The sequence below is a fragment of the Myotis davidii genome, unplaced genomic scaffold, assembly GCF_000327345.1.
Source record: "Myotis davidii unplaced genomic scaffold, ASM32734v1 scaffold149, whole genome shotgun sequence".
NCBI lineage: Eukaryota > Metazoa > Chordata > Mammalia > Chiroptera > Vespertilionidae > Myotis > Myotis davidii.
In genome coordinates, this window is record NW_006352194.1 from 287657 (window position 1) to 301601 (window position 13945).

At 43.3% G+C, this 13945-nt stretch overlaps 1 protein-coding gene across 1 annotated transcript in view; it reads left to right on the forward strand.

The window, feature by feature from the left end:
* The first annotated feature begins 8076 nt into the window (after positions 1 to 8076).
* Positions 8077 to 13945, forward strand: part of EYA3 (EYA transcriptional coactivator and phosphatase 3) — a 100281-nt gene continuing 94412 nt past the window's right edge. Inside the window, exon 1 of the mRNA XM_015557185.1 lies at positions 8077 to 8213. The gene's annotated coding sequence lies outside the window, so the exon portion shown is untranslated. The remainder of the gene's footprint in view (positions 8214 to 13945) is intronic.

The window sequence follows — 13945 nt, forward strand, 5'->3', positions numbered from 1 at the left end:
TATTGACTGCTGTGTAGATAGTAACATGATGTTTTTAACATATCCATGTTGCTATGTTACAGCATCATACGGGTTTATAAGCTCAGGTGGGCCTCATTTGAAGAAAATTGACAATCCAGGCGTACTCAACTACAGTTTTGGTTGCTCAGGCTAACAACAACAAAATAACAACAACAACAAAAAAGTTTTCTTCTTTACCAAGTTTTTCTGAAGGAGAAAATTCATTGTGAGCATATAAAATGGGATGCAAAAAAAAAAAAAAAAAGGAAATTTTTGTCTTTTTAGGACTGATCTGATCTGTTAGCGTTTGTCTCTCTGAGGCTGAGAAAAGTTACGGCACGCACAATGACATGCTGGCCTGGGCAGTGGCCTGACTGCCCACTGCGGTCTATTGCCTCCTCAGGCTTCTGTAGTCAGGAGGCAGCTATGAAGCTGGTTGCCAGCCTCCAGGTGGGGAGAATCTCCTCTCTTGAGCAGGAAAATAGAACGGGGTTTAAATAGAGATGAATCCTCACCCCTACCCCCCACCCCTTTGTATTTTAAATTTCCTCTTCTGAAACTTTCTGTCTTGAGAGAAGTTGCTGCTGCAGATCTTGCTTCAGATGGAGGAGAGTTGTGAATTTAGCTTGGCCAATTACCACTTTGAGGACATCTATTTTTATGTGCCCAGCATTCCTTTTTGGGGGGAACTTTCCTCCCACAGCCACCCCTTGTGATACTCACAGGGCTGTCAATCGCAGGAGTCTGCCTCTCTGACCACAGCAGTGACTCAGCTCTGAGTCCACTGGGCTTTCTCGTGAGTGGAGGCATGCAGGGTAACAGGTAGCTGGAGCTAAGTCCTTTGATGGGTTCACCACAGAACAGTGCTTCTCATATGTGGTCGCTGGGCCGGCAGCATCAGCATGTGGAAACTTGTTAGAATTACAGATTCCAAGGCCCTGCCCTATACCTGCTAAATCAGAAATTCTTGGGGTTAGCCCCAGCAATCTGTGTGTGTTTAAATATATTTTTATTTATTTCAGAGAGGAAGAGAGAGGGAGAGAGAGAGAGAAAAATCAATGATGAGATAGAATCATTGATTGGCTGCCTCATGCACACCCCCCACTGTGGATCGAGCCCGCAACCTGGGCATGTGCCCTTGACCAGAACCGAACCTGGGACCCTTCAGTCCACAGGCCAATGCTCTATCCACTGAGCCAAACCAGCCAGGGCTGTGTTTTTTGTTTTTAATTTTGAATATTTATTCAACTTTTGCACTGTTACATGGTTTGTTATGTATTTATACCTTAGATCCCAAAGCAAACTATGTGGACTTTATGTTAGAGACTGTATCTCATGTATCTTTGGTCCCCCTCACTCCCCTATATGCCGTATGCCTTGAATATTTAAGGGTCTTAAAACACTTACTTATGAATTCATAAAATTAATGAATTGACCTTATGTCGAGGTCTGATTTCGTGTGAAATTCTGATACCAGTGAAGTTTGTCTTGGGCGTTCTTTGCTCTCGATATTTCCTCACAATTCTTTCAACACAGTCCTGAGCAATCTGTGTTTTAACAAATCCTCCAGGTGAATCTGCCCGAGAGAAACTAGATGTTTCTGTGAGTGGGATTCCCAGAGGTTACCTAACTCCTGTCCTTTCCGGGAACTTGGCTGTTGATCAAAGAATCAAAGAAGGTTGTTGTTCTGTGTTTCCTAGGACTTTGTCGAAGCAAGCTCTCCGTCTCTACAGCTCAATTCCTAGCCTGCGGGAACGGAGAAAAAGAGGAGGCAGATGGCTAATAATTTTCTTTTTTAAAGCAATGATGTAGGAGAAGTGATGCTTATATCAATTCCATTCACTTTCCAATGGTGAGTATTTGCATGGTCACACCCGGCTTGCTGCAAGGGAGGCTGGGAAATACGATTTTGAGCTGGGCAGCCATACACCCTGCTACATCTTGAGGTGAAGGTTTCTTTGTTACTAGAAGGAAGAAGGAAATAACGGGTAATGAGGAAAATCAGCAATTTCTTTCGCACTTTCTAGTCCTGAGCCTTATATTCATGCGTTGAAAGCTCAGAGGACTTGAAGGGCTAGCAGGTGATCGAATAAAGCAACCTGGGTATCATCTTAGAAGGAATGAGGTGACTGTGACAAAGTGGGCAGCACCATGTCCTGTCTAACAGGGGCAGCAGCTAGTAGCCCACCCAATGTTCCTTCTCCTTTTCTCTGCTGACTGACCTCCGAGTTTGTCTGGGTGTAACTATGGTACAAATCTTGATTCTCTGAACCAATTAGGAAATTTCTGTTTCTTGCGTCCCCAGCCTTCCTTTTAACAAATGTGTCACGTGGGAGTGTCCACATGACATCACGGGGTACTTCTGGGAAAGCTTTTGCTTTCCTGGTGAAGAGTCACCCATGACTGGAGCTTCCCCTTACTTGTTCTTTGTGCTTTGAATGTGGGTGTAAAATGCCCCGAGCGGGGGCAGCCATCTGAGGACAGTGGGGTGACAAGAATGAGTGGAAGGCCAAAAGAATTGTGGTGAGATTGAGCCAGAGAGAGCCAAGGTCAGAGGATACCCATCTCCAGACATCTTGTTGTGAAAAGAAAATAAAAGAAAAGAAAAGAACCTCATTTCCTCCTCTCTCCATTCTCTCTCTCTACTCGAGGCATATTGGTCTGTTTGCTTTTCCTGCACATAAACCCAGGGCCTTTGTGTTTGCTGAGCCCTCTGCTTCGAATGCGCTTCCCCCTGATCATAACATCATTCACCCTGTCCCCTCCTTTATAGCTGTGTTCATAGGTCACCCTTCCAATGAGATTCCCCCTCACACTGTATTTAAAACTGAAGCACCACCATCCTCCCTGAATTTCCTAACCCAGTTCCCCTCTTAATTTTTCTCTCATAACATTTACCCCATCCAACAATTTGCTAGTGCATTTGGCTTAATGTCTCTCTCCCCACACTCACACATACCAGAATGTAAGTTCCATGAGGGCACACGTGTTCCTTTTGTTCATGGATATACTTCAGCACCGGAACAGAGCCTGACACACTGCAGGCACCCAATAAGTATTTGTTGAATGAAAGAATAAATTGCTCATCAACTTGGCTATTGCTGATCTGAAACCATGCAAGCTGAGCCACCAGCTCCGCCAGGGGGTGCAAACGACTAACCAATGTTGCATCCCCAGAAGTTACTCCTAAAGCATATACATGCTCATTAATCCTGAAACGGATAGAGAGTTAGAAACATTGATGAGAATCATCTATCAGCTGCCTCCTGCACACTCCCCACTGGGGATGTGCCCGCAACCAAGGTACATGCCCTTGACTGGAATCGAACCTGGGACCCTTTAGTCCGCAGGCCAATGCTCTATCCACTGAGCCAAACCATCTAGGGCTGCATTCTACCTGGAAATGCCCTCTCTTGCTTCTCCCCCTAACTGATGCCTCTCTAGCCTCTGAAATGCAATGCAAACCTGACCTCCTCTCAGAAGTCTCAAAGGATGCAGCCTCTCCGTGCCTCCGTAGTTTGCTGTCTCACCTTCCCATGTGCACCCATCACACACTGTGCTTATTTGTAGCACTCCACTTGTGTATTATCTACTGCTGCGTTATCTACTGCTGCGTAACAAATGTGCCCAAAATGCAGCAGCTTAAAATAACACACATTCATTATCTCACAGTTTCTGTGGATCAGGCATACAGGCATGGTTTAGCTGAGGCCTTGGTCATCTTAAAGCTCAACTGGAAAAGATCTGTTTCCTAGCTCACATGACAATGGGCAGGATTCAGTTCCTCACAGGCCGTTGGACTGAGGCCTCAGTTCCTCAAGAGCTGCTGGCCACAGTCCCAGACCTGTTTCCAGCTAACTCATTAAACCTGATTAGAAGCAAATTTATTGTGAAGCTTAAGCTTCAGGGCCCCTGACCCTTCCAAAGGCCAGGAAGGGCCCAGGAGTTTTGTGTTGATAACTTTGCGTTCTTTTTCTTGAATAAGAAAAGGTCACCTTACTTCAGGTCCTGGTCGCAATGGACCTGCCAGGATCCTTCCACTGCCCTGCCATTCACCCCTCCTAACCTACAGCATACACTTACCAGTATCTTTTTTATTTTTTGTATTTGATTTGGCTCTGACTCTTTCAAAACTGTTTCTCAGCAGCCCAGCCTTGCCCCTTCTGCCTTCACTTCCTTAACATAAACAACCTCGGTTCTGTAGTCTTTCCTCACAGGCCCTATTTTCTAACTCTTTAATCATCCTTACTGCTATTTTTGAAGCCTTTCATAGTTTCCCCTTAGGTAGTGGTGCTCAGAACGGATGTGTTTTTCTAAACAGCAAGTCTGGCTTCTGACCAAGTGGCATCTGATCAGGGCCACTTTGGGGCTGGCTGAGTCTCAGGGACAGCTGCTTTGCCCTGTGTCGCCCCACTACCAACCTCAGAATGACTGAGGTTCAGAGGAATAAACGAAGGAGTGACCAGGGAAAGGTAGAAGGGTGTGTGTCAGAAACAGGAAGTCATCTCTGCAAATATTTTGAGTCTTTTTTTTTTTTTAATTTCAGGGAGGAAGGGAGAGGGAGAGAGAGAGAGAAACATCAATGATGAGAGAATCATTGATTGGCTGCCTCCTGCACACCTCCCACTGGGGACTGAGCCTGCAACCCGGACATGTGTCCTGACTGGGAATGGAATCATGACCTCCTGGTTCATAGGTCCACACTCAACCACTGAGTCTTCCCCCCTCACCACAACCCCTTGCCCCCAGGGCAGTTTTTTGTTTTATTTTGGAGGAATTGCCATACTGGTTTCCAAAGTAGTTGAACCATTTTACCATCCTACCAACTACAGATTGCTTTTAGAGGCTCAACTGTCATGTCTATAATAAGATTGTCTTAGGTACAATAGAGACCATCAACAAGAATAAAGCCCAGACCAATGTACTTCAGATATGTTAATCAGGAGAGTTTAAATTGATAACTGTTACAAAACACTAATCATGTTTGTTTGTTTTAAATGGAAACATAAATTCAGAGGCTTTATTTTTAGACACTTTTAGTGTAACTAGACTTGTGTTTTGATTTACATATTGGTTTTTGTTTAGAAAGATTTGGCTATAATATTTTGGATTATTTTATAGCAGTTCCTTTGTGTTAAATTTTGAATTAAATAATTCAGATCTACAGAAAATAATATAACAAATATCTAAGTACTTATAGTCCAGCTTAAACAAAACCATATTTCTTTAGATCTGTCACCAGGAGTAGAGTAGAAAAAAAACCCCAATAAACATTTCCACTCCTGCTGACCATGACAATAAGCATACCTGCATGACATCAGAGAAAAAAATAGTAAGTAAATGAATTCATACTTGGCTACATATTGCTCTTTCTGTAATTTGAGAGGAGCATGGTCCAGTAGTTAAAATCATGGGCTCTGAAGGTATACAGACTAGATTCAAGTCCTAGGTTTGCTTCTTGCTGTTTTTGTGGCCTCAAGCAAGTTGCTTAATTTATTCCTGCCTCAGTTTCCTCACCTGTAAAATGGAGATAATCAAAATACGTCCCAAGGTGTTTGAAGGATTAAATGAAAAAGATGAGCTCTTATATATTTACAGCCAGCGACACATAGCAAAGCTTCAATAAATATTTTTAATTATTTATTTTGTTTATTGAGCACCTACTATATGCCACTTACTATATGCCAACCATAGTATTGGCTGATAATTTAGCAGTGAATAAGAAAGATAAAGACCCCATGAAGCTTACTTTCTAGTGACAGATAAAACAATTTCAGATGGTGGTAGGGACTATGAAGAAAAGATAAGGTGTGGAAAAGTGGAGAGCTCCTTTAGACAAGAGACAGGAGGTCATGGGAGGCCGTATGAAGCCCTCAGAGGGGAAGTTTAACTGAGAGCAGCAGAAGGCACTCGTCATTTGGAAGTTTGGGGAAGAGTGAGAGAGGGTATAGTATGTGCTTAAGTCCGCAGGCAAGAAAGCTTGGTTTGTACAAGAAGAAAAAAACAGAATGGCTAAAGCACAGTACATGAGAGGAAGGGAGGTTGGGCATGATATCAGAGTTAAGAAGGACAAGCCAATAAGGCTCTTGTGGACCACAGTAAAAAGCTTGGATTTTGCCCTAACTGGTTTGGCTCAGTGGATAGAGCGTCGGCCTGCGGACTGAAGGGTCCCAGGTTTGATTCCGGTCAAGGGCATGTTACCTTGGTTGTGGGCACATCCCCAGTAGGGGGGTGTGCAGGAGGCAGCTGATTGATGTTTCTCTCTCATCAATGTTTCTCTCTATCCTTTTCCCTTCCTCTCTAATCAATGAAACCATATTTAGAAAAAAAATATCAATTTCCTCTACTGCCCTTGAAATACCATTTGACATACATTCAATTTTGTGGATGCATACCTTTTGTGTAAGAGAAGACACATTTATACAGGCATTTAGTCATCAATTACACCTTAAAATACAGAATACCAAACACAACTTAAGAGAAAAATTAAGAGGGGAACTGGGTTAGGAAATTCAGGGAGGATGGTGGTGCTTCAGTTTTAAATACAGTGTGGGGGGAAAAACAGTGTCAGGGAAAGTGTCATTGGAAGGGTGACCTGTGAGCAAAGGTATAAAGGAGGGGACAGGGTGAATGATGCTATGATCAGGGGGAAGCGCATTCCAGGCAGAGGAATCAGCAAACACAAAGGACCTGCTGAAACCGGTTTGGCTCAGTGGATTGAGCGTGGGCCTGCGGACTGAAAGGTCCTGGGTTCGATTCTGGTGGGGGGTGGGGGGATGTACCTTGGTTGCAGGCACATCCCCAGTAGGAGATGTGCAGGAGGCAGCTGATCCATGTTTCTAACTCTCTCTCTCTCCCTTCCTCTCTGTAAAAAATCAATAAAATATATTAAAAAAATATTTTTTTAAAAAACACAAAGGCCCTGAGTTTACGTGCAGGTTTGAGGAACAGCAAACAGACCAATATGCCTTAAGTAGAGAGAGAATGGAGAGAGGAGGAGATGAGGTTAGTTGTAGTGGGGACGAGGGTGTATGTGTCAAATCGAGGGTCCTTTGGCCAATGTTAGAATTTTGGTTTTCACTTTAGAAATTCATTGGAGGAGCAACATGATCTGGTTAAGGTTTTAACTGAAGCCCACGGCTGCTGTGTTAATAGACTGTGGGAAGGCAAGGGTATAAGAGGGTAGGCAAACAGTCACACATTTACTGAGGCGTGAAATGGCCCGATTCTGGACAGATTTCAAAGGCAGGTCGTGGAGAGCTTGCTGATGAATGTGGGGCGAGAGAGAGGAGTCAAAGATCTTAGTACATAAGTAATATTACTTAGTAAATTGTTATCATAGGAAGTGGTGATCAAAGACTACAGCCAAAACATTTACCGAGAGAGAGAGAGGCATAGCAAGCAGTTAATTAGCAGTATTTTCTGGATTTTGTGTTAGTGAGCATTTTTAAAACCTGTAATGAATTTTCTCAAAGAGGGCCCCCAAATTGAATAAATTTCAGGCTGCCACAAACCTGAATGCAACCCATATTTGAGTAGTAATTTAAAGTTAACGAAGATTTTAAAATTTTTGTGTCTGACAAAATAATTACATAAAATAATGTGCACAAAATAGAAGTTAATTGTAAGCGCAATGCAATATTATCATAAACTAATACTGGGGATAAAAACATCACCGTGGGTTAGCCTCCCCACAAGTGTCTTCAAAAACTCTCCACCTTCCTTCCACAGTTTTTCCAAATCTACCAAGTGCATTTCTCCTCATGTTCGCTTTTGGGAGGCAGGGATTACACGCATTTTAAGAGACCAAGAAAATTTAGCGCTGAAGTGTTCCCCCGCCCCCGGGCACCGGAGCCTTTGCACCGCAAAAACTAGCCTATCAGCACCAGGTATCTTGGAGGCACCGAGAGAGGCGTAACCAGGGGCGGGGCTCGCCGGGGCGGGGCTCGCCGGGGCGGGGAGGTTTGAGGTGGGTGGGAGAGTGGGCGGGGCCTAGACGCTTCTCAGCCCCGCCCCGTGAGGCCTGACACATGCGCCCAAAGGCTTCTGGTGGAACGAGGTGCGGATTGTGAGGTGACCCTGGACGGTGACTTCCGTTTTCTAGGGATGCGCTTCCGGGTCACGCTAACGCCGCGGTTTCCTCCACTCGCTTGGTTCTACTGTGGGTCTGGACCGGTCCCCATGTCCTGCAGCGGAGCCCCTGCAGCCTTTGGGTGAGTCTGCGCTGTCGACAGGGTCTGAGAGCGGCCGGACGAGTTCTGCCTGTAGCGGGGGACGGGTCGAGAGTTCTGGTCCCTGTGGGCGGAGGTTCTCTTTGCCTGTCCCTTGTCCCTGCTGCGCTTCCCTCACCTCAGCCCTTTGCCTCTCGCTGGCCTCGCCTCTTCCACCTCAGCTTCGCCTTTCTCGTAACATTCGCTTCGCTGTTTTTCCTCAGCCTCACCCGCCCCTTACAAGCACCGGCTTCTTGCCTTTTGCTTCAGTGCTTTCTTCCGCCACTGCCTCTCGTTTCCCGCCCCCCATAGTCTCAGTTTAGCCAGACCCCTGACTCCGCGATCTCGCTGTGCTTTCACCCAGCGGGACGGCCGGCCACCTCATGGTGGGCGTCCTCCTCCACCGCGAAACAGGGTGCTAGGGACTTGTCCTCCAACTTTCCTCGCTTGTGACCCCTCCCGGAACTAGGAGGTGACATTTCTGCGTTGCCGGGGGTTCTCCCGCCTTTTCTTCGCTCGCCGAGGGCTGTGCTGTAAACTCCCAGCCTGGGCAGAGGTACCGGGCCTGGGGCAGCTTTGCCTTGGGGCGCTGGGTTCGACTGCACTCTGGTAGCTTCCGTCCTTTGGGAACAACAAAGGCGTTCCCAGCGCCTGGCTGGAGCGCAGCTTCAGGGCTCTCTCCGGAACCGGCTAACAGGTAGCAGGCACACGTAGCTGCCAGCGATTGGGCTCCACGGGTCTTGTGAACTGACAGATCGTGAGGGCGGCCTGTCATCCTGGTGTTCTCTGCTCCCTGAGGATGGAGACGGGCGCTCCCGAGGCCGAAAATGCCATGTTCTGGGCGGATCAGCACTGCCTGCTTTCTGCGTGGGCTTCACTTACAGGACAGTTACTGTGACAGAGGACAGAGTTCCTGGGGACATTATTGGCCCCAGATTTATAAGTTTATTGCCAAGAATTTTAGTAAGTTGTTACTAAAACGTTTTCTGCTAAAGAGTTCATTATAATAATTTCAGAGTACATTTTCTTTCGTTGAACTCAGTGTGCCTATGTCTTTCTTCTTGCCTGCTAGACACTAGAGGACCAGTGCACGAATTCGTGCGCGGTTGGGGTCCTGCTGGCCAGGAACTCCCAGTTGAGGGGACAATTTGCATATTAGCCTTTTATTATGTAGGATTGTTTCTTCATTTTAACTGTACTGACAGTTTTCTGTTTTTCTTCCTGTTTCGTCATAAGCCAGACATTATGGTGCTTTGTTTCTTAGAGTGTTCTTCTTTTATATTTTTCCTTTACTTTCCCCATCTCAGCCTTAAAACTACCTTTTTCTCATTTTGAGACTCAAGTTTCTCTTAAATCTTTTAAAATTTCTGGAGGTTTTTAGTCATCTCTAAAATGAAAGGATTGGATTTAATAATGGTTAGTGTCCTGTTTCCCAAATTTTGTGATCTGAGGTATATTTTTTACAGGATTGGATAATTTTTATATTTGTTTTTCCAATCTTTATGGTATATGTCTAACATTTGCTTGCAAACGTTTTTGTGTGATCAGTTTCTATAATCATATAAATTGTGTTATAAAATTTAGTACTATAGTGAACAGAATAACTTCTAGCATCTGCTTCTCTTTTGACTAATAAGTTATAGAAAAGTCTCCCTCACTCTATGATACATACACATCTGTGAACATAGCATAGATCTTGGCTAATTCCAAAATTGGGCTGCTCCCTTCATCTATTTTTAGCAAAGGACTTTGGAGCTTGGCCATATTAGTCCTAGAAGCCACAAGGAAGGACCCTTCTGGTTGGCTTTCAGGACTCACCTAACTGCTGAGGGAAGCCCCTTTACAAATAAAGAAGTCCTGAACATGCGCACACAGAAGTGGGTTTTAGTTCCATCAAAACTGTAGCCTGGAGAGCACAATATAGTACATAATTTCTTATTCCAATAAATTTATGTCCTAGAAATGAAAGTTTTAGGGTAATAAATTTATGACAGATTTTTAAATTTAAAGCTGAAGTCATTTTGCCTTCAAATAAGGACTCTATAAAGAAACGATTGTGCAGAACTAGAAGTTGAAAGTCTTAGCAAGTGTCTTTCTCTTTTCTTCTAAAACGACTTCTGCCTACTATGATGCAGATTGTGCATAAAAGCCCCTACATGAAATGAGCAGCTATCGTCACATTGGAGCTGTTGTGTTCATATTCTTGGTCTTTGTACTTTCTAGTTACTGAAAAGCCTGCATCTCTTACCTAACTGCCAAACAACAACAAAAATTACTAGAGACAGTTTGGTGTGCACAGTAAGTCCTGACTTAACATCATCGATAGGTTCTGTGACTGCAAGCCACAGAATGGAACCAGTGTTACCACAGACTACCGTATTTGCCGGCGTATAAGACGACTGGGCGTATAAGATGACCCCCTAACATTTCCACTCAAAATACAGAGTTTGTTATATACTCGCCGTATAAGACTGCCCCCTCTTCCGCACACCTTCCACACACCAAATAAAAGGTAAAACAATATCAGATTTGATTTTAACATTTTAATTTATATTCAAATGCTTATGACATGCAGGAAAACTGTCACAAGGCTGTATGTAATCAAACATATACATAAAACAGTGCAAGTTTATTACCGGTAAACATACCGGTAATTCACTAAAGAAAACACACTCTATAGACTGGTACCGTAGATGCTTCTCAGGAACACAGGCAAGCAGCCCACAACCTAGAGGGACTGTCAATGATAGAAGTGCTCCCTGTTTGCCCGCCCTGTCACTATAGCAGTCTGGTCCACCCTTGCATCAGCATCTCCCTGGGACCTCACTAGTGCGCAAGTGCGAGCTCTTCAACATTCTAACAGGCACCATGATAGCGCAAAATAGCGAATCTTCAATGCATATGTAAAGAAATATACGGTAACCCGAATTTACCACACTCGCAAAATCGCACACAGCCAACCATACACCCAGTATGGTATCGCGATTCGTGATTTTGCGCTATCATACTGGGTGTATGGTCGGCTGTGTGCGATTTTGCGAGTGTGGTAAAATCGCATAACAGCAAAATCGCATAACAGCCGAGCGTACACCCAGCAGCGCTGCTGATGCCTGAACGGTATGTGGAATGAAGTGGGCGGGCATCGGGAGGCCACTATGGCACGGGGCAAGCACTATGGGCAGTCTATCTGAAGTGTACCTGGCGTATAAGACGACCCCCCACTTGGAGGCATATTTTTCAGGGCCAAAAAATCGTCTTATACGCCGGCAAATACGGTAATTGTTATAAAGAGTTAAGTTCCTGGGCATCTCATCAATGTTAGAACAAAGCGACATTATTAGAGGACCAGGTGCATGTGTTTTTAAAGCTCAGGAGAGGCCTCACTATCAGTTTTCTATAGAAATTTCTACTTTAGTTTTGCAGTCTTATAACCCTGAGGGTTTGGTTTAAAATATGTTTTTGCATATTAGTTTTATGCCTGCCAGTTTTTTTTTGTTTTGATTATTTTTTGTTATTTTTTGTCATTTTACTTTCTTCTGTATTTTGTTTTACATGTTGTTTTTTTTTTCCTTCAGCCTAGGGTATGTTTTAAGAAAAATGCAGTTTTAAAAATTTAAGAAACAAATTACACCTCCACCACAATCTTATCATTTATTTGTACCTTGTGGTATGAGTTTCTGTGATCTGTCTAAGCCATTTCATAGCTCCATTCTCTTGTTTTTCTTATATACAAAAGGCTCATATAACTTCTTTTTTGGTAGAATGTCTAAAAGATTTTTGTGTTCTGCATATGAAAACAGGATATTTTAATTTATGTGTGATTTAAGTAAAGGAAGTATTGTTCAAATTAGTTCAACATAGAATAGTTCAATGTAGAGATACTTTATTTATTGATTTTATATATGTTTTTATTGATTTCAGAGAGGAAGGAAGAGAGGGAGAGAGAAACATCAATGGTGAGAGAGAATCATTTATCGGCTGCCTCCTGCATGCCCCCTACTGGGGATTGAGCCCACAACCCAGGCATATGCCTTTGATCAGAATCGAACCCAGGACCCTTCAGTCTGCAGGCCAACACTCCATCCACTGAGCCAAACCAGCTAGGGCAGTGGTTGGCAAACCGCGGCTCGCGGTCCACATGCGGCTCTTTGGCCCCTTGAGTGTGACTCTTCCACAAAATACCATCTGCCGGCACGCACATACAGTGCAACTGAAACTTCGTGGCCCATGCTCAGAAGTTGGTTTTCGGCCTGGGCGAGTCTATTTTGAAGAAGTGGCGTTAGAAGAAGTGGGAGGTGTCAGTGGGTTGGGATACGCAGCGCGGGGGAGACGCCAAATATCAACGGTACTTAAACTATATAGGTAGGTTAATAACAATGTACTTACCTATATAGTTTAAGTTTAAAAAATTTGGCTCTCAAAAGAAATTTCAGTCGTTGTACTGTTGATATTTGAGTTGACTAATGAGTTTGCCAACCACTGAGCTAAGGCAATGTAGAGATACTTTAAGACATATTTCAGAATATTAGGAATAGTTTATTCTTTCCATATATTCACTTAATTGGTTTATACCAAGGATTTGAATTGTTATATTCATAGTAAAGTATATTCATTGTTATATTCATAGAAATTAGGTAGGCTTTCTATCTGCTGATTAACTTAAAAATACAAGTGGATGTTCTTGTACAAAATGTATGGCTTAAGCTATAAACTGACTTATTGATATGTTTTATTGGCAGAGAACATATAGCAAACAGCAGCCACATCATGATGTTGATATTTTTATTCGGTCCTATAAACTTAAGTCCTGGAGTATCTAATTATTAAATGTAGAAATAATTAGGGTATTTTCTCTGTTGCTTATAGTATATCATAAAACAGATATTTGAAATATGGGCTTCATAAAATTTATCTTTGCTGTTTTCCCTTTTAAATGCGTAGTAGAATTTTAAAATAGAAAAGGAAATGTGTAAATGGTGTTGACGTATTGTAAGTCAGCATATCAACCCAAGGCAGTCAGTACTTAATATTATAAAGATCTTATTACAGATTGGGATGGATGATGCACTTTAACTTTTTAGCTTGGTTAGTATTTGTACTAGTTAGATTTTTTTTTTATTCACCCTAGAACAGTGATGCCGAACCTTTTGAGCTTGGCGTGTCAGCATTTTGAAAAACCCTAACTTAACTCTGGTGCCGTGTCACATATAGATATTTTTTTGTATTTGCAACCATAGTAAAACAAAGACTTTATTTTTGATATTTATTTTATATATTTAAATGCCATTTAACAGAGAAAAATCAACCAAAAAAATGAGTTCGCGTGTCACCTCTGACACGTGTGTCATAGGTTTGCCATCACTGCCCTAGAAAATAGTAATTTTTGTAATACATTTCCATGTATTTCTTTTAGATACCTACTATGTACAACTATAATAATACATAAATAGGCTGTTCATGTGAAGTAGGTGACATTACACAGGACTGACATTTATACTTAAATACAGATTTTGGTTTTATTTGTATACTAGAGGCCCAGTGCACAAAATTCGTGCATAGGTAGGGTCCCTAGGCCTGGCTGGCAATCAGGGCTGATCAGGGCCTTCCAGCTGCCAGCCAGAGCCTTCCTTTTGGCTGCTGGCCGGGGCCTTCCTTCGTTCCGCACCGCCCCCTGGTGGTCAGCACACGTCAAAGCGAGCAATCGAACTCCCCCATCTCCCAGTTTAACTCCTGAG